The sequence below is a fragment of the Peromyscus leucopus genome, chromosome 2 (genome assembly GCF_004664715.2).
Source record: "Peromyscus leucopus breed LL Stock chromosome 2, UCI_PerLeu_2.1, whole genome shotgun sequence".
NCBI lineage: Eukaryota > Metazoa > Chordata > Mammalia > Rodentia > Cricetidae > Peromyscus > Peromyscus leucopus.
In genome coordinates, this window is record NC_051064.1 from 137,311,174 (window position 1) to 137,330,980 (window position 19,807).

A 19,807-nucleotide genomic window follows, 5' to 3' on the forward strand; every position below is an offset into this window, starting at 1 on the left:
AAATCTGCCAGCCCCTTCCTTCTGAGAGCTGGGATTAAAGGTGTGTACCACCACACCCAGCTCTAAACTTCTCTTTAATTCCTTTTCACAATTTAGAAATTTAGCTGGATAGGCTCTTGCCCTGAGGTCACCACTCCCTTTATTCCATTTCTTAATCTGTTTATCTCCTTGAACACAAGACTTAGCTCCAATCAACTTCTTGGTGTTTCTTTTCTTCTCAAATTGTACATGTTGTGTTTTTCCTTGCTCAGCTTGCTCCTTTTCATTATAAATCTTCATTAGAGTTACTGCTAATAACACACAGAGTCTATAGTAGGCCATTTTAAGATTTCCTCTGCCAATGGAATGAATTCAAATCTCTTCACTTTAGCCTCAGGCAGACTCTTTGGACAAGGGCAAAAGACATCCACATTCTTCACCAAAAAATATTTCTAGGCAACATACTAAAATTCTTCTCCTCTGAAACCTCTTGAGCCAGGCCTCACAGTCTTTCCCAGCTCCTACTAGCCTGGCCCATTAAGTAGCACTCACAGTGTTCAATGGCTTTTCTAATCCAGTCCCAAGGTCCATATTCCTTTAAACAAAAGCCTGGTGTGGCCTAGCACAGCAATACCCCAGTCCCTGGTACCAACTTCTCTCTTAGTCAGGGTTTCTATTGCTGTGAAGAGACACCATGACCATGGCAACTCTTTTTTTTTTTTTTAATTTTTTAAGACAGGGTTTCTCTGTGTAGTTTTGGAGCCTGTCCTGGATCTCACTCTGTAGACCAGGCTGACCTTGAACTCACAGAGATCCTCCTGGCTCTGCCTCCCAAGTGCTGGGATTAAAGGCATGTGCTGCCGCCACCACCCACCTAGACTATGGCAGCTTTTATAAAGGAAAAACATTTAATTGGGGTGGCTTACATTTTCAGAGGTTTAGTTCATTAACATCATGGTGGCATGCAGGCAGACATGGTGCTGGAGAAGGTACATCTTGACCTGCAGGCAACAGAAAGTGGTCCTGTGGGAGGACTGACCTTTGAGAGGAGGAAAGTAGTTTCCAAGCAGGAGTGTTGGCTTTCAGCTCCGGGTGGAGTTCCTACTCTCTCCTCCCCATCAGCTAACCAGGGCTGTTTGCATTGATCTGGGCTGGTGTACACTACCCTGTCTAGCTTTTTAAATGGGTTCTGGGGACTCAAACTCTGGTCCTTAAGCTAGTGTAGCAAGCGCTTTACTGACTGAGCCTTCTCCCTAGCCCCCAAATCTATATAATTTCTTTTATCATTTTAAACTATTTTTTAGTGCTGAAGTTTGAATGCAGAACCTTATACATGCTAAGCAAGTGCTCTACTAGCTGGCATGCTCATTCACTCCCTCCCTCCCTCCCTCCTCTCTCTTCCCCTTTCCTTCTCTCTCTATTGTTTTATTTTTAAAATAGAGTTTTCCACTGAGGATGGCCTCAAACTCATAGCAATCCTCCTGCCTCAGCTTCTCAATTGCTGGAGCTCCTACTGCTCTTAAAGATGATCAAAGCTGGGACAGTCAATCTGGTAGGGTTCTTGAGTAATCAGTAGGTCTCTGCTTTGGAAAAGGATGAAGTTGCCTCTTGCTGGGAGGTTCTCATTGAAGGAGTGAGCCTGGCTCCCGCCCTGCTTGGTTCCTTGGTTCCCCATGTGAGCATGTACTCTGCCTTGACATTCCATGGTACCTTCTCCAAAGACCAAATGGAACTATCTGATCCTGAATTTTGAATCTTCAAAACTGTGGGCTGAAGAAATCTCTTTCGTCCTGGTGTGGTGGCATGCGCCTTTGATCCCAGCACTCTGGAGGCAGAGGCAAGCGGATCTCTGTGAGTTCAAGGCCAGCATGGTCTACAGAAGGAGTTCCAGGACAGGCAGGAATTCTTTTCATCATGAGTAACCTGAATCATTGCATCATGTATTTTATTACAGCGGTAAAAAGCTGGTTGACATAGTCTCCAAACAGCCTCACACTCCGTGATACCCAGACCTAACTCTAGAATGAAGCAAGCCTGAGTTCAAATCCTGGCTCTGCCTGTCTCCTACTTTATTTAAGATTTTAAATTTTCTTTAGGCCCCAGTTTCCTAATTTGGAAAAAAAAAAAAAAGACCCAGGTGTGGTGACTCATGCTCCTAATCCCAGCATTCAGGAGGCTGAGCCAGAAGGATTGCTGTGATGCTCTGCTTTTAGACAGCAGCTACCTAGGGAATACCCAGAGGGGACAACTGAGGCCGGACAGAGAGCAGAAATAGCGGACTTGCTTCTGGGAAGAAGCAGGGTCACACAAGTGTGGCCAGGTCCCCGGCAGACTTGTGCGCTTGGCCACGACTGCAGCCGTTCCCTGGCTACCGCTGTTCCCTGGCTACCGCTGTTCCAGCGTCTTGCCATCCCCGTGGAAGGCACCTGTTCTCGCCAGCATTTCCTGTGTCAAGCATGGGGGATGCACGGTCCGGTTCACAGTGCTGTTCTCAGCCCCGCCCCAGCCCAGCCCCGCCCCGCCCCGCCCCCGCCCCCGCCCCCGCCCCCGCCCCTCACCCCACCCCCACCCAGCCACTGTTCTAAGCACTTTGCAGGCATCAGTACATGAACTCTGACCACACACTGGAGAACAGGTAAGGACGGGTGCTAGTTTGTTCCCATTTCACAGATGAGGAAACTGGGGCACAGGAGGAAAAAGGAAGCTGCTCACGTGGATAAGGGCTGAGTTGGGATTTGAATCCAGGCTCTCATCCCCTCAGGGGTGCTCACCATCTGGTCTAGTGAGTTTGTGTGGGTGAACAGACTAGGAAACAGCCACCTGGGGAGAGTCTACATCTAGTTCCTTAACTCCACACAGGATGTGTATACTGGCTGGATCCAGTCCTTGTTTCACGAGGGTGTCTGGCCTCTAGTAGAATTGTGAGAAAGACACTTCTGTCCTCTGTCATCACACCACATCTGCAGTCATTGTCCCACAGACACCAGTGGAACTGTCTCCCACCACCCCGGTTCTTCATCTTCCTCCTCTGAGAAGAGGTGAGGGGTAGTTGAGCCAGGCATGATAGTGCACACCTACAATCCCAGCACTTGAGAGGTGAAACCAGGAGGATCAGGGTAGACCAAGGCCAGCCTGAGCTACTTGAGATCTTGTCTCAAAAAAAAAGTTTCTAGGGTTTCTGTGGTTTGGTTTGCAGCTCTGGAGATTGTATCTAGGGTACCGTGCATTCAAGGCAAGCACCCCAGCACTCCAGCCCCAAGCAGGGGTTCAAATCCAAGCTTCCAGGCAGCTCCACCCTGGAGACCTCTGTCCTTGGAGCCAGAAGCAGTTCAAGCCCTTCTGTACTCATCCTGTGTCACTGAATATGACCTGGCCATAACCAGAGGGCTCACCTAGTATCTTGTTCACAAAGGGGACTTGGGAGCACTTGCTTGAGGTCACAGTGAGTCAGTGACCGCTCCAGCACAAAGATGTGTCTTGCCTGAGAGGACATCTGGAATGTCTGTTTCAGTGGCTCCTTGGAGAGCTGGTCACAAACTCACCAAAGGAGGCAATATGGACTGACAGTGAGCAGCAGGGGTTTTGACCACAAATAAACCTTCAGTTGGATCCTGCCTCTGCCACCTCCATGCTATGAACCTTAAGGACGTCACTCGATCTACCTGAGTTTTGGTCACCATCCTTAAGACGAAACAACAACTGCCACCCTTTCGGGGTGATCCTTCGAGATGAGCTAGTGGAGTGCAGGAAGTGAGAGCCTGGGCTCTGGGGCCGGGCTGCTTGGTTGGGTCCTAGCTCCACCATACATTAACCATGTTTGAAAAGATTTCTTTTTATTTGTGTGTATGGGCCAATGTGTGTGTGCAAGCCGTGTGTGTGAGTATATCTGTGGAGGCCAGAAGAGGGCTTCTGATCCCCTGGGGCTCCAGTCACAGGCAGTTGTGAGCCACCCAGTGTGGGTGCTGGGAATTGAACCTTGATCCTCTGTAAGAGCAGCAAGCCCTGTTAACTTTGGGGCCATTTCTCCAGCCCATAATGATTTGACTTGGGCAATCAGCAGTGCTTTGGTTTCTCCTCTGTAGTCGGGGGATGATTTCATCTGTGTCATTCAGTCATGAGAATTAAAGCAGTGGCCCTCCCCGAGTCTCCCCACAGCGTTGTCCACGTTACTACATGACCAGGAAAGCAATCAGCACAGTGCCTGGGAAGAAGTGGCCTGCTGGCACCTGCTGTCTCTGCTACCACTTCTTGCTGAGGGGACGTGGAGGGCGGGTCTGCCATCCCTGGCCCCAGGGTTCCCTAGCCAAGCTGATGCCCTGTGCCCTAAAATGTAGGTTCCCCCTTCACCTCCCAGGAGCCCGGCATTCAGCAGGCACTCCCAGAGCCTGTTATAGATTTAGCTCTCAAATCACATCTACCAGTTGCCAGCCACTTATCAGCAATTAAGTTTCCATTGTGGAATGTCAAGACAGAAATACATTTTTGCTGTTGAGCGGGGAGGTGTTCCCAAGGGCTGTCAGACTCAGGTTCTTATTCTCCCTGCTGTGGCAAAGACTTCTACAGATTTCACACTATTACAACCAGAAGGGACCCTGGAGAGGTCCCATTTTAGGTAAATGGAAACAGACCTGGGAGGGTACCGTGAGCCAGGGTGGGGACAGGGGAGCCCCAAGCTGGGTCTTTAGAAGGACAGTCTGGGGACTGATGCCTGGCCTGTGCTCTCTTAAGCTACACCCCAGACCTAACACATATGCTCACTTCCTCTCTTTTCAGAAGATTTGGTTTTTATTATTTTTTAGTATGTGTACTTGTGTGTGCTACGGTTGCCCTCAGAGGCCCAAGATGTGGGATAGCCCTGGAGCTGGGACCCAAATCAGCAAGTGCTTGTAACCATTGAGCCATCTTGTCCTGACCCCTGCCATTTTTCCATTTTCTTTTAAGACAGACTATTACTATGTGGCCCTGACTGGCCTGGACCAAGCTGTGTGAGGAGGCTGCCAACCTCACAGAGACCCACCTACCTCTGCTTTATAGTGCTGGGTTAAAGGTGTTTGACACCATACTCGGCTATTTGATTTTTTTTTCAACTTGAAATAATTGTAAAATACACTGTTACACAAGAGAAGTGTGTATAACTACCCCTTACTGTTCAGAGCACACTAATAAAACCCTGAACCTACCACCCAGGGAAGACATGGGATGAGTACTGCCACCGTGAAGCCATAAATACCACTTTTATTTATTATTTATTCATAAGTAGGGTCTAGTTTTATATTTCAGGGTGACCTGGTACTCCCTAGGATACCCTCAAATTCAGAGCAATCCTCCTGCCTCAGCTTCCCAAGTGCTGTGATTACAGGTGTGATCCTTCACACCCAGCACCACATCTGTTTAAACTTTGGTCTTCAGTGAGGTCAATGGCCCACTGGACACAGAGTGAACTCTAGGAGGGATTCATGATAGGAAGGAATCCAAGGAGCTGGCTCCCTGTCTTACTCTATTGCTGCAGTGAGACACTATATTCAAAAGCAAGTTGGGGGGGAAAGGGTTTATTTGGCTTATATATCCACATTGTAGTCCATCACTGAAGGAAGTCAGGACAAGAACTCAAGCAGGGCAGGAACCTGGGGCCAGGTGCTGATGCAGAGGCCATGGAGAGGTGCTGCTTACTGGCTTGCTCCTCATGGCTTTCTTATAGAACCCAGGACCACCAGCCCAGGGATGGCACCACCCACAATGGGCCAGGCCTACCCCCATCAATCACTAATTAAGAAAACACCCTACAGCCTGAGGTTTCCTACTGTCAGATGACTCCAGCTTATGTTACGTTGACACAAAACCATCTAGCATACTCCCCTTCTTCATTTTCTTTATTGTTGAGCGTTGGCTTCAAGTTCCATTATCCCAGCATCACTGTAAAGCCAGTTATTGCCCGGGGCAATAGCTTAGAAGACAAAGGTGCTTTCCCTCAACCTTGACAGCATGAATTCAGTACCTGGGACCCACATGACGGAGGGAGAGAACTGTCTCCTGAAAGTTGTTCTTTGATGTCCACACAAGCACCATGGTGTGCACACTCCCATACACACACAGATAGAGTGACAATTGCTTTTTTGTTGTTGGTTAAATTTTTATTTTATTTTACTTGAGACAGGGTCTCTCTACATAGCCCATCCAGGCTGGCCTCAAATCACAGAGATCCTCCTGCCTCTGCCTCTTGAGTGCTGGGATTAAATGCATCAGCCACTATGCCCTTCCTTTAGACTGATAATTCCAATTCAAGTCCTTTCTTTGGGGACAGTACTAGCCACCTGTGGTAGTTTGAATGTAATTGACCCCCATAAACTCATGGGGAGTGGCATTATTAGGAGAAGTGGCATTATTAGGAGGTGTGGCTTTGTTGGAGTAGGTGTGGCCTTGTTGGAGGAAGTGTGTCACTGTGGAGGTGGGCTTTGAGGTCTCATATATGATCAAGCCACACCCACTGTCTCAGACCACTTCCTGTTGCCTGCAGGTTCAAGATGTAGAACTCACAGCTCCTTCTCCAGCATCATGCCTGCCTGCATGCTGCCTTGCTTCCTGCCATGATGATAACGGACTAAACCTCTAACTGTAAGCGAGCTCCAATGAAATGTTTTCCTTTCTAAGAGTTGCCATGATCATGGTGTCTCTTCACAGCACAGAAACCCTAAGACGCCCCCATTTCAGTTTCTCAGTGTCATGTTAGCCACTCAACTTCAGGAAGCTAGGAGTCCATTTTCCAACTCAGCCACTCCCCACATTTAATTTCTTTTCTCTCTCTCTCTCTCTCTCTCTCTCTCTCTCTCTCTCTCTCTCTCTCTCTCTCTCTCTCTTTCCCCTACTCCAAAACTGGGTTTCTCTGTGTAGCCTTGGCTGTCCTGGAACTTGTTCTTTAGACCAGGCTGGACTTGAACTCAGAGATCCTCCTGCCTCTGGCTCCTGAGCACCGGGATTCTGGAATTAAAGGTGTGTGCCACCTCTGCCCATTTGATGTCTATGAGAAGAGAGTGCCACATTGCAGCCGCTGCCAATCTTCTGCTCAGTTGTTCTGAAAGGACCAAGCAGACGCCATAACAGGCTGTCAGTCTTCTCTCAGAGATCAGGCCTCAATTTCAGTTTCCTGAGACTTGAGCAAGCAGTTTCTGGGAGGGCCATGAACAAGACATAGTCCTTGCAGTAGCTCCCTTTCTGCACATACTCTGACTGCTCAAGGTTCAGCCAGCTGTTTACTGTCTGGGACCCCTCACCAACTTAGAGCTATGTGCATGGGTCAGTGTGAATGTGCTAGGCCAGCCAGCCTCTGTGGCAGCTCAAGGACAGAGCCTGGGACTTGTCTAGGCCTGCCCAAAAATGATAACTGTCACCCCTAAATAGTAAATTCAAAGATTACACACCCTCACCCATATATATGATGCCAAGGCTTATACCACCCTGCTTGTGATTTTTCTCTTTAAAAACCCCTCACCCTGAGGTCTCAGGGCCATCCTCCACCTGCTGTGATGAGTGTTGGACATGGACCAAGCCAGGGCTTGCTTGTTATCAATAAACCTCTGTGTGCTTTGCATCGGATATCGGCTCTGTGGTGGTCTTGCTTGGGGGTCTTGCGATGTAGGCACAACAGTTCTCGGTGGAGGCTGACTACTTCACCCCTGTGCTCACTGAGGTGTCACAGGAGGCTTAGAATAGCCAGGAATACACCCATTTCTCCTTCTCTTTCTTCTTTTGTTTTCCTTCATGGCTTTTGAGACAAGATCTCACTCTGTGGCCCTAATGGGTGAGCAGATTACCAGACAGCCATTTTCCTCGGTTTACTTGGGTCCATGCAGTGGCAAGGGACACAGGGGGAGGGAGGTGGAGCTGATGAAGGCCTGTATCCTTGCAGGGAGGCCTTGAAACTGCTCTGGCAGAGCAGTGTGTCCCTTCTGTAACCCTGTGTCCCTGTGATAGACCAGTCTTGGAAATTATGACGTCACCATAGGACAATAATAAACGTGTGGGATCCAGAGAGATGGCTCCATGGGTGGAGGTGCGTGCTGGCAAGCCAAGTTCAGTCCTTGAAACCTGCATGGTGGCTGGGCGGTGGTGGTGCACGCCTTTAATCCCAGCACTTGGGAGGCAGAGGCAGGTGGATCTTTGTGAGTTCGAAGCCAGCCTGGTCTAGAGAGCAAGATCCAGGAAAGGCGCAAAGCTACACAGAGAAACCCTGTCTCGGAAAAAAAAAAAAAAAAAAAAAAAAAAAAAAAAAAAAAAACCAAAAAATCTGCATGGTGGATAGAACTGACTCCTGCAAGTTGTCTTTTGATCTCCACATGCATGCCATGATACAAAGGCACATGTGAGTGCATGCACACATGTGCACAGACACTAAATGTAATTTTAAGAGAGAGAGAGAGAGATTGAGAGATGCGTGGAGCTGGGAGATGGCTCAGTTGGTAAGGTTCTTGCCACAACAAAACAAAACAAGCCACAGGAAGCCCTGAGTTTGATCCCCAGTGCCCACGTAAAAGCCCAGTGAGGCAGCATAACCCTGGTAACCCCAAGACACCTGTGACCCCCAGTGCTGGTGGGCGGAGACAGGAGGGGCTTGGGGCTTGCTGGCCAGCCAGGCTAACTGAATTGGCAAGTTCCAGGTTCAGTGAGAGAGCCTGTCTCCAAAATGAGGCAGAGAGCACTTGAGGGAGACAACCTACACTGACGTCTGGCCTCCACATGTGTGCCCATGTGCACATACACAGGAACACATTCACATATGTGTGCACACAAAGAAAAACATGGAAAAATTTGGAGATAGGTAAAATGCACTCTCTCCCCCTCCCTCCTCTCCTCTCCTCTCCTCTCCCCTCTCCCTTCTCCTCTCCTCTCTCTTTCTGTTTCTCTATCTCTGTCTGTCTGTCTCTCTCCCTCCTCTCCCTTCCTCTCTCTCCCCACAGTGTTTCATTTGGAGGGCCGAGCTGATCTCAAGCTCCTGCTCCTCCTGCCTCAGCCTTTTGAGTGCTGGGATTACAGGCATGTGCTAGCACCCCGGGCTCTACAAACTGGCTTGATTCGGGTTGGTTTGGAAGTACGGTAAGATTGCTCTGAATGACTTAGCCTTGGCTGGCTCTGGGCAAAGCTGTTTCTCTTTCTGCCTCCAGGATGTACCGTCTGCTTTCCCAGGCTCACGTCGTCCTTCTCCACTGAACATGACTCATGTCGCCTGAGAGTTGACTAGTCTATAGACCTTTTGTGTTTGAAAAGCCGGGGGAGCCCCAGGACCCTACTCTTTCTGGGGCACAGTTCTCTGGATGATCTTCTGCACATCCAATCAAGAAACATACGCTGTTGCCAGGACAAGAGATAAGGGAGAGAAAAAAAAGTCCTGCCCTCAACCGTTGGAAAGATGTGCAAATTCCAAGTCAGGAAAGCACGACAATAAGAATGACATCTGAGTGCACGGGGTTACCCGGCCCAGCACAGAGCCTCCCAGAACTTTCCACTCAGACCAAGTCCACTGAGGAGAGACTGCCTTCCTCGGTTCTCTGTGGCAGCATTTCTTGGAGGCAGTGTGCTGCTGATTGAATGCTTTGGGGCCGCTTCCATCAGAGTGTTTGTGTGCTCCTTAAATTCTTAGGTCAGAAGCCTCATTCTCAGGCTGGTGAGATGGCCGAGCAGGTGAAAGAGTTTCTCACACAAACCCGATGACTTCAATCCCCGGATCCCACGGCAGGAGGAGAGAACTGGCTGTGGTGTCTTCTGACCCCACACCTGCACTTACCTATATATGCTGGGGGTTATCTTGGGTGCTAGAGATGGAGCCTAGAGCCTCGGGCATGAGATGTGAACTTTGAGAAGTGATTACCTTATAGGGATGGGGCCCTCAGGAGTGGGATTGGTGCCTTTTATAAAAGAGGCTCGATAGAAACTCCATTGTCCTTCCCCATTTGCGGACACAGTGAAAAAGACTATCTTCTGTGGACTAGGAAGCCAGACAGCACCAGATACCCGGTCTGCCAGGGCCTTGGTCTTGGATTTTGCAGACTCTAGAGCTGCGGGGAATAAATCTTTTATTTATAAACTGTCCAGTCTAGGGCATTTTGTTACAGCAGTTTAAATGGATTAAGGAAGAAGTGAAACCTCATGGGTTCAGATCTTGCCCTGGCAATTTCCTAATGGTGTGGGCAGTAGCTTTCCCTCCCTGGTCCTGAGTTGTATGTGAGAGAGCGATGGGCCGGCCTCTCCTCTGAAGCTTGAGTTAACGATTGGCCCAACAGACCGTGGCCTCCTCTCCTTGCAGCAGGGACAGCTGGTGCTGCTGTTTGGAGCCTGGGCTTGAAGGCTGCAGCTCCGAGGAGTTAATTGGGGACTGAATCAGTTTTCTCAGGCGCACAGGCCCTTAGCAGCTGTAAGAGCTGTGAGCAAAAATCTCTGCAGAATGTAATCGGGGTCAAAGGAGACGCGGTTCGTGGACACGAAGTGCCGAGCCCAGTGTCTAGCCCGTCAGGGGCAGCGCGCGGTAACGAGGGCTCCCCATCGTATTTACAATCCACTGGGTTTCTTATGCAGACTTAAAATGACTTCAGTAAAATGTGAATATCTGTGACTGATTTACAGAAGACTTTTTTTTTCCCTCCAGGAATGGTCTCTTTGCTCTACCCAGGGACCCTAGCTGGTGCAGTCATTTTATCTTCCTTTACAAACCTTGTTAGGTTCTCCCTGTCTCTTTACTTGAAATAAAAGTTACTTTTTGGCAAGCTTGACTTTGTAATGGGGGGGGAGATGATTACTTTAAAGGCAGAGATTCTGGGTGTGCGGTTGCCATGGAAACGATTTAGTGGTGTAAACTTTACTTTATAGGATGCCCAGCTAAGTAATTGGTCAGGAGGGAAAGGAAGATGCTAGAAGTAATTTCTTCTGGTGTGTGTTGGGGTGGGGAAAGGAAGAAGAAGGGAGGGAGGGCGGGAGGAAGGGAGAAAGGAGGGAGGAGGAAGGAAGAAAACTATACCAGCTAGGGAAAGGCCAACAGATGATGAAGAGAAGGCTTTCCTTTCCTCTCAGGGAAAAGGAGTTCAAAGATGGCTTGTGCTTCGGTTGAGGCAGGAGTCTCAGGACTCAGGCATGCTTTTACTTTTTTTTCTCCTTCTGTCTGTGAATTAAAACACCAGGGGGAATCAGAAAGAGAGAGCTAGGCGTGGCGATGCCTCGTGTCTGGAATTAAAGCATTTGGAGAGTGTCGCAGGAGAGTAGCTGTGAGTTTGAGGCCAATCTGGGCTACATAGTATGTTCCAGGCCATAGTGAGACTCAGTCTCCAATCCGTAACAGTAAGGAGAAAGCTGGAAGCAGGGAAGAAGGGTCGTGAGCAAGGTCATTAACACTCCCAGCTGAAAGCCCAGTGTCGTGTACTGGGAACATAACTCATCGCAGAGCAGGTATTTGCATGTTTGAGAGCCTGGGTTCCATCCCCGAAACACACACACACACACACACACACACACACACACACACACACACACACACATACCTTTATGGCATCAGTGGCTACTCAGCAAAGCTACCTGTAACCGTTTTTTGTTACTAAGGGACTCCCACATCCTCAGAGATGATCAGATATATCCCGGGAATTTTAATGCTGGGTTTCAAACCCAGCGCCTTATATATGCTACCAACTGCACTACAGCCACAGCCCTACGTATTAATTTATATCTTTCATGTCTGTTTTGTGCAAAGCATAAACCAGACACAATTCTTGCCTTCAGGGAGTTTGCATTCTAGGTAGGGAAACATGAAAATAACCAGAGGTTATTTGTAATCAGCTGGTGTAGTCATAGAGGCCCAGTGGTGGGTGGGTGTAGACGGAAGTTTTACTGTGTCCTGCAGCTGTTCAGTCCCAAATAAACACACAGAGGCTTATATTAACTACAAGCTGTTTGGTCTATGGCCCAGGCTTATTACTAACTAGCTCATTCATCTTAAATTAACACATTTCTATTAATCTATGTATTGCCACGTCTCTCATGGCTTTACCAGAGTTCCATTACATCTTGCTTCTCAGGCAGTGGCTTGCAGTGTCTCCTGTCTTGCCACAGGTCAAAGCAGCTTCTTTATTAACCAATGGTAACAACATACATTCACAGTGTACAGAAAGACCATCCCACAGCAGGTGGTGGGCCTGGAACCTAGTAGACCACAGACGTACACTGTCTCTCTTAAATCAACAGCCTGTCAGTAGGCACTGTTATCTCAGTTTTCACATAGGAAATGGAATTACTGGTTCGTGAAGCCACTTGTTCAAGGTCACAAAGCAGAATGGGGATTGGACTCCAGACAGCGAGGCTAGAGGGTCCAGTTACTGAGCCTCTCCGTGTTCCCAGTCAGGCTGAGTGAGCTGCTGCCAGGACTACCGTGTATTGAATCTACTGCACAGGACAAGGGAATCGTCTGACTGTGGAGATTTGGGAACGGCCAGATTTGGGAATGGAGATCCTGAGGGCTGAGTCATTCCTGGGTGTTCCAGTTTCATTCATTGGCTGTGATAAAATTCCCTGACAAAAATCAATTTAATGGAGAAAGGGCTTTGTCATAGTCTGAATGTAACTGGCCCCCATAATCCCAAAGGGAGAGGCACTATTAGGAAGTGTGACTTTTTTGGAGTGGGCATGGCCTTGTTGGAAGAAGCATGTCACCGTGGGGGTGGGCTTTGAAGTTTCCTATGCTCAGGATACCGCCCAGTGTCTCAGTTGATTTCCTGTTGGATGCAAGATGTAGCACTCTCAGCTCTCAGCACCACATCTGCCTGCACGCTGCCATGCTCCCCACCATGATGATAATGGACACAGAACCTCTGAAACCGTAAGCGAGCTGCCCTTAATTAAATGTTTTTCTTTATAAGAGTTGCAGCGGTCATGGTGTCTCCTCACAGCAATACAAAGTCTAAGTCAGGCTTACTCAGCTTATCATTCCTGGTTCTAGTCTGTCACAGCAGAGAAGCCACAGTGGCAGGGGCATGAAACACACCACACACAGTCAAGGGCGGAATGAAATGCATGCCCGCAGCCCTGCTGGCTGCTTTTTCCTCTACAGGACACACACATACCCCACCAGCCTCCCCCTTCCAGCCTAGGGAATAGTGCCACCCACAGTGGCCCGGATCTTCCCACATCATTTAACAATCAAGACAATCCCATACAGCTGTGCCCATAAGTCAACCTGTTCTAGATAATTCTTCAATTAAGACCGTCTTTCCAGGTGACTTTATGTTGTGTCAAGTCAACAGCTTAATGAACACATAGGGCAAAAGGAAAATTCCTTCTGCTCTCTAGCACTGTACTTCGTATCCCATCCCTCTTTTTTCAGTTGAACTGACATTCAGACTTGCCTTGCGAACTCAGAACAGTGAGGCCGACCAACAGACCTCACACACTGGGGAGGAAGTGCTGGAGGCTCAGGGAACCACAGGTTCGCTGGGCCCTACTCTGGCCTGCTTGGAGGGCCATAGGAGGGCAGCCGCCGCCAAGTGTTTATGGCACCTGAGAGGAGAGCATAGAGGTGACAGCCCTTTACTGTAGCCTTCCTTTAAGGTCTCATTTGTCAGTGGCCTCCAGAAGTCAGTGTGGCTCCCTGAAGCTACAAGATGATGTTTCCAATCACAACCAGTGGCCAGGATGAAGAAATGGAAGCAAGTTGCATGACCTTGCTCAACACCGTGGGCCAAGAAATTGAGCCTGGATGCAAACCCAGGCCCTCTTCCCCACCCGTCAGCTCTTCTGTGAGTTAGCAAACCGGAGCCCAGGAGCAGCTTGTTCTAGGTGATACTTCTCCTTCGAGGCTGCCCCGGGGAGCAGCCTGAGGGCCAGGATGAGGTACAGTCCTCTCTCCTGAAGTCAGACTCACCACTAGACAACCTGCATAACAGCCTGTGATTGACAAGTGCAACAGTTTCCATGAAAAAAAAATAATTAAAATCAGCCAACTGGGCATTTGTAGGCTCAGCTGTCAGGGTGGCAAGTGCAGCCGCAGTTATTTCTGAAATAATTAGTGACTGTGCCTGGTGAATCCCACCTGAGGTGTGAAGAACAGGACGGGGTGCTGCCTCTACCCCATGGGGGACTTGGAGGGTTATTTTTATAAGCAGGGCCTAGAGCTGCATTGGCTGCAGCCATCCTTCTCTGGCTTTTCAGCTTCAAGATGGCAGACTGCCTGCCTGTGGCTCTGCTGAGCCAGCCCGTTGAGCGGTCCTCCTGAAAGGAAGGCTCTATGAGTGCTTTATCGTGTACTCAGGCCCACACGTCACCACAGGAACGCCTTGCCCTCTCTTGCAGTCCGTCCCTCAACCGTGGGCCACAGGACAGTTAGAGCCATTGTTGTGGCTGGATACAGCCATCTCCCCTTGCCACAGCCCCACTGTGCCCAAAGCCAGTGGGTTTTGAGGTCTGCCGTGCACTAGGCTCACTGGCAGGACCGTTGCCATTCACAAAGTTCTCTGGAGACAAGCTTTGTACTCGGATGGAAAAGCTGAGGCTGAGAGAGGTTGCGTCAGTACCCAGGATCCCTTAGCGTGTGGCAGAGGAAGGACTGAAGACCGGCTCCCTGAGATCCCGACACTCTTTTCAAAGTGCTAAGGTGTAACGTTATGGTCTTACATGTACCAGGCAAGTGATCTGCTGCTGCACTGTAGCGCCAGCCTGACTCTGCCTTGACTTCCTTAGAATTGCAGGTATACGCCACCATGCCTGTCTTATGTAGTGCTGGAGATCAAAACCAGGGCCTCGTGCATGCTGTGCAAGCATGCTACCAGCTGAGCCAAGCATGCTACCAGCTGAGCCAAGCATGCTACCAGCTGAGCCAAGCATGCTACCAGCTGAGTCAAGCATGCTACCAGCTGAGCCAAGCATGCTCCCAGCTGAGCCAAGCATGCTCCCAGCGGAGCCAAGCATGCTCCCAGCTGAGCCAAGCATGCTACCAGCTGAGCCAAGCATGCTACCAGCTGAGCCAAGCATGCTACCAGCTGAGCCAAGCATGCTACCAGCTGAGCCAAGCATGCTACCAGCTGAGCCAAGCATGCTACCAGCGGAGCCAAGCATGCTACCAGCTGAGCCAAGCATGCTACCAGCTGAGCCAAGCATGCTACCAGCCGAGCTACATCCCCGCTCCCTTCATTGAACAACAAATCAGACCAAGAAAGCCAGCAGGTCAATGGACACCATGCTGTTGGACCTCCCTCTGGGACTAACCTTTTGGGATTCAGCCTGTAGCTAGAGTTTTCCTGCCTTGCCCACAGTCAGGACAAATCTTTGTCACCCGCCAGTCCTATAGCCTCTCAGACCCAACCAAGTAAACACAGAGACTTATATTGCTTACAAACTGTATGGCCATGGCAGGCTTCTTGCTAACTGTTCTTATAGCTTAAATTAACCCATTTCTATAAATCTATACCTTGCCACATGGCTCATGGCTTACCGGCATCTTCACATGCTGCTTGTCGTGGTGGCAGCTGGCAGTGACTCCCTCCGCCTTCCTGTTCCCTCCTTTCTCCTCTCTGTTAGTCCCGCCTATACTTCCTGCCTAGCCACTGGCCAATCAGTGTTTTATTTATTGACCAACCAGAGCAATTTGACATACAGACCATCCCACAGCAAACTAAACCAAACCAAACCAAACCCAAAACAACAATGAAACATTGAACATAATTCAAAGCTGCAGAAGAACACAGGAGGGTTCTTAGATGGCTGTCCCTCCCCCACTCTGCTTTGGTAGCTGGTTGTCCCACAGAAGGACACAGAAGTGTCTCCCACACCAAATGTGAGGTGTGTTGTCTCTCCCATTTTACACAGCAGCACGTGGCATTTGTGCTGTGCCTATAAGGGATACTCGTCGGCACTTTGATCTTTTCATTTAACGTCTACTTCCTGTCCCTGGTCACCCACACAGAGGTTGTTCTCTGTAGTAGCGGTCACACTCCACGGAGGGGAGGGAAACTAATACACAGACTCTGGGTACCAAGACTCTCCAGGCTGCTTCCAGGCTTTGTTTCTCCTTTGGCTTTAATTAATTAGTTAATTAAATAATTTTGATGTTTTGAGACAGGGTGTCTCTGTGTAGCCTTGACTGTCCTGGAACTTGCTTTGTAGACCAGGTTGGCCTTGAACTCACAGAGATCCTCTTGCCTCTGCCTCAAGAGTGCTGAGATTAAAGGTGTGCACCCACCCCACTCCCCCACTCCCATCCCCCAACCCACTCTCAGTCTAAATCCCTTGTTTTGTGGAGACATATTTCCCCCAAATCTTGTCATTTTGACTTTGTTTATTGTGTCATTTGCCATACAGAAGCATTTATTTTTGTGTAGTCAAATCTGTCAGCCATGATAATATTTTAAGAAAATAAAGTTTATTTTTAAGCCCCACATTTTTATTTAGATAGTCCAATTTCAACATGAAGTTTCACTTGGTTCCCTTGCCAGATGTCTTCTATTCTAAGTAATTCGAAAAAATAAAATAACAGGTCAATTAATACATTAAGTTTTATTCCCCCCCCCTAAACTAGATATAGAATCTAGGGCTTCACTTATGCCCGGGAAGGGCAGTATCATTGAGCCAGCCCCAGCTCGTCCTCATGGCTTTGCTTCAGATGTGGCCCCTGTCCCAGACAACGACGACACTGATGCCGATGATGAAGATAAGGATGAGGAAGATACAAATGCCCTAGTCTCCCTTTGGGAGCATCCTCCCCGGCTCCCATCTCGCACTCAGGTTTTATGACTCAAGCAGAGAAATCAGAATCTCTCATCCTGGCGCAGTAGCACCTGAAATCCTCCATCCCTAGACTTCCATTTCTGGGTGCCAACGGCTCCCTCCACCACCGCGTCTTTCTTTCCCCTTAAGAGCCTTGACCATCAATACACTAAATAAATACAGTTGCATGGGAGATGCCTTTCCCATGCTTGCTGCCCTCGGGCAGACGGTCTTCCTTAATGAAGTCCCTGTTTGAGGACGGGCCATCTGTTGGAAACACAGCAAGGTGTAGGGAAGAAGTCTACCATGGTTTAGAAACCAGTTACTTAGGCTGCATATTTCACATGCTCAAGCTGCCAAGAACCAGAGAGCCCAGTCTCCCAGTGCCTCATGCGTCTCTTGCTGGTTTTTTTAATGCAAGACTTCCTTTCCCGGGTGCTCTTGGGAGAGCATCACACATTCGGCCAAACATCTGGCCTATTCAATACAATGAGCCATTGGGAATTCGCAGAGCGCTCCAAGGTTTGACTTCTCACACAGCTCAATCTAGTGACTCACTGGAGTCCAGGCAGGAGTGTCACCTGGGTCCACGGCCTGCAGCAGGGCATGGACATGGGGACAGTCTGTCCCTCCTTCCCTGTGATTTCACTAAAAGTCAGTTACTCACGAAGGCTACAACCAGCAGATGGTTACAGTTCCTGTGGCTTAAATTAATATCAGATGTCAAATATCATTGCTTCAGAGTATGTTTATTGCAGATACCTTGGGCTATTTTGTAAATTTTATTTATTGTGCTAGTTATCTTTATCTCAAGCAATTCACGGATGAAATGGGTGCTGCTTGAAGCCCAGCCTGCTCTCTCAAGCCGTTCCACCACGGTGATGCGTTCTCCCCAGAGACTCTGTATATATATATCCACAGGACTAACTTTCACCAAAGGCCAGTGGGTGGAAATAATGACTCCTTCATTCAAAAGCAGCTAAGGAGTTTCAGAGGGCGTCTTTGAGGCTGGCTACCATCAACACTATGAAATACCAAGCAAAGTGAGTGACTCTCAGTTTGTCTGTGTCTTGGAGTCCATCCATGACTGCCCGAACTTCATATGTAGCTAAAGATGACCTTGTATTCCTTTACTATTTTTTTTTTTCAAGACGGGCTTTCTCTGTGTAACCCTGAACATCCTGGGACTTGCTCTGTAGACCAGGCTGGCCTTGTACTCAGAGATCCGCCTGCCTCTGCCTCCAAAGTGCTGGGCTTGCCTATATGAACCATCATGGCCAGTTTATACTGGGCTGGGGTGAACCACAGGCTTCCTGAAGGCTAGGCTAGTTCTCCTCCAGCCCTGACTACGTAGTCTTCCAGGACTAAAAGAGACATACGTTAGCTTCAGGAAAAATGAAAGAGAAGGCGCTCATGTCTTCAGCTTGCACATTCCAGTGGAGTAGCCATGTTTTAAAAGGCCCACATGGCAAGACCCTAGTCCATCTCCCAGCCAGCAAATGATAAAGTGCCTCAGTCCAGTCACCCACAAACAATTCTGCCAGCTCCCTCCTGAGTATGGAAATGGTTCCTTCAGCCCAGACCTCATCCAGGCAAGCATCTTGGTTGTAGACTCGGGAGGGGCCGCTGAGGTTACCACTGACCCTGGCCTTCGGGACGGTGAGGGCTGGTGTGATTCTCCCCCCATGGTGAATGTTCACTGTTCTCGCCACCTATACCGGTTGAAGGTTAGTTAGTTATAGTTGAAGATTAATTAGGCTAGAAAGTGAATTAGATACATTTTGGACTTACCAAAATAGGATAGATAAGGGAATTATTTTCTCTGATTTGTCAAATACAAATGGACTAGACATCGTTTAGGTATTTGTTACTTGTATATATTGTATATAGTTATTGTACTTTTGTATATAGTTTTTCTTTTGTTAGTTATAACCTTTTGCCTTTTCTCTTTTCTTTTTTTTAAATAAATTTTCCCTTTTTTTTTAAAGATTTATTTATTATGTATACAGAAAAGGGCGCCAGATCTCATTACAGATGGTTGTGAGCCACCATGTGGTTGCTGGGAATTGAACTCAGGACCTCTGGAAGAGCAGTCGGTGCTCTTAACCTCTGAGCCATCTCTCCAGCCCGCATTTTTTCTTTTTATTAAAATAGAAAAGGGGAAATATGGTGGTATTTTATTTGTACTGAAATGTGATTTTCATTGTATGTTAATAAACAAAGTTGCCCAGGGGGTCAGAGCTATTAGAGCCATAGCAAGAGCATGGTGGTGGTGGTGGTGGTGGTGGCGGCAGCGGTGGCAGCGGGCACATGCCTTTAATCCCAGCACTTGGTAGAAGAGCTAGGTAGATCTCTGTGTGTTCAGGGATACAGCCAGTATTGGAGACATACGCCTTTAAGACCTGGAGGGCGGTACTTACAGGCAGTAAAGAGGCAGTCATGTGTTTGGGTTTACAACCAATGAGAAGGCAGAACAGAAAGACTATTTAAAGACAGACACACAGGGAGCAGTTTTCTTTCGGGGAAGCTAGGAGCACTGCAGGAGGTAAGATTTTTAGCTCTGAGCTCTGACCTCTCGGCTTTCTCTTTTACATTGGTTCTGTGTTTCTTATTTTAATAAGATGGTTGGTTACATCTACAAACTGATGCCTGTGAACCAAGTGAGCCTGAAGCAGATGGGGACCGTGAAGGGGTAAGAACTCCAAGAAGGGAGAATCACGACACGATGGTTTCACAAGAATGCAGGTCTGTGGGGGCTGGAGTTCACTGTTACACCACAGCTTCCAAAAGAGTGCATCCTGGGAGTTTTTACTGAAAAACAAGTAATCTTCTTTTAAATTACATTTCACACAATTTTATGTGCATACGTGGATTCAAGCATGTGTGTGTGTGGAGGTTAGAGGAAATTTATGGGAATATGTTCTCTCATGTGGGGCCTGAGGATCAAACTCAGGTTGTCAGGCTTGGCAGCAAGAGTCTTTACCTGCTGAGCCATTCCACTGGCTGAAAATGCAAATAACTTTCAAAGAGAGATGATTTTAAATGCTTACCCTGTGTCTTCCTATTAAACCCCATGCTGTTACTAAAAATAAATAAAACCTTG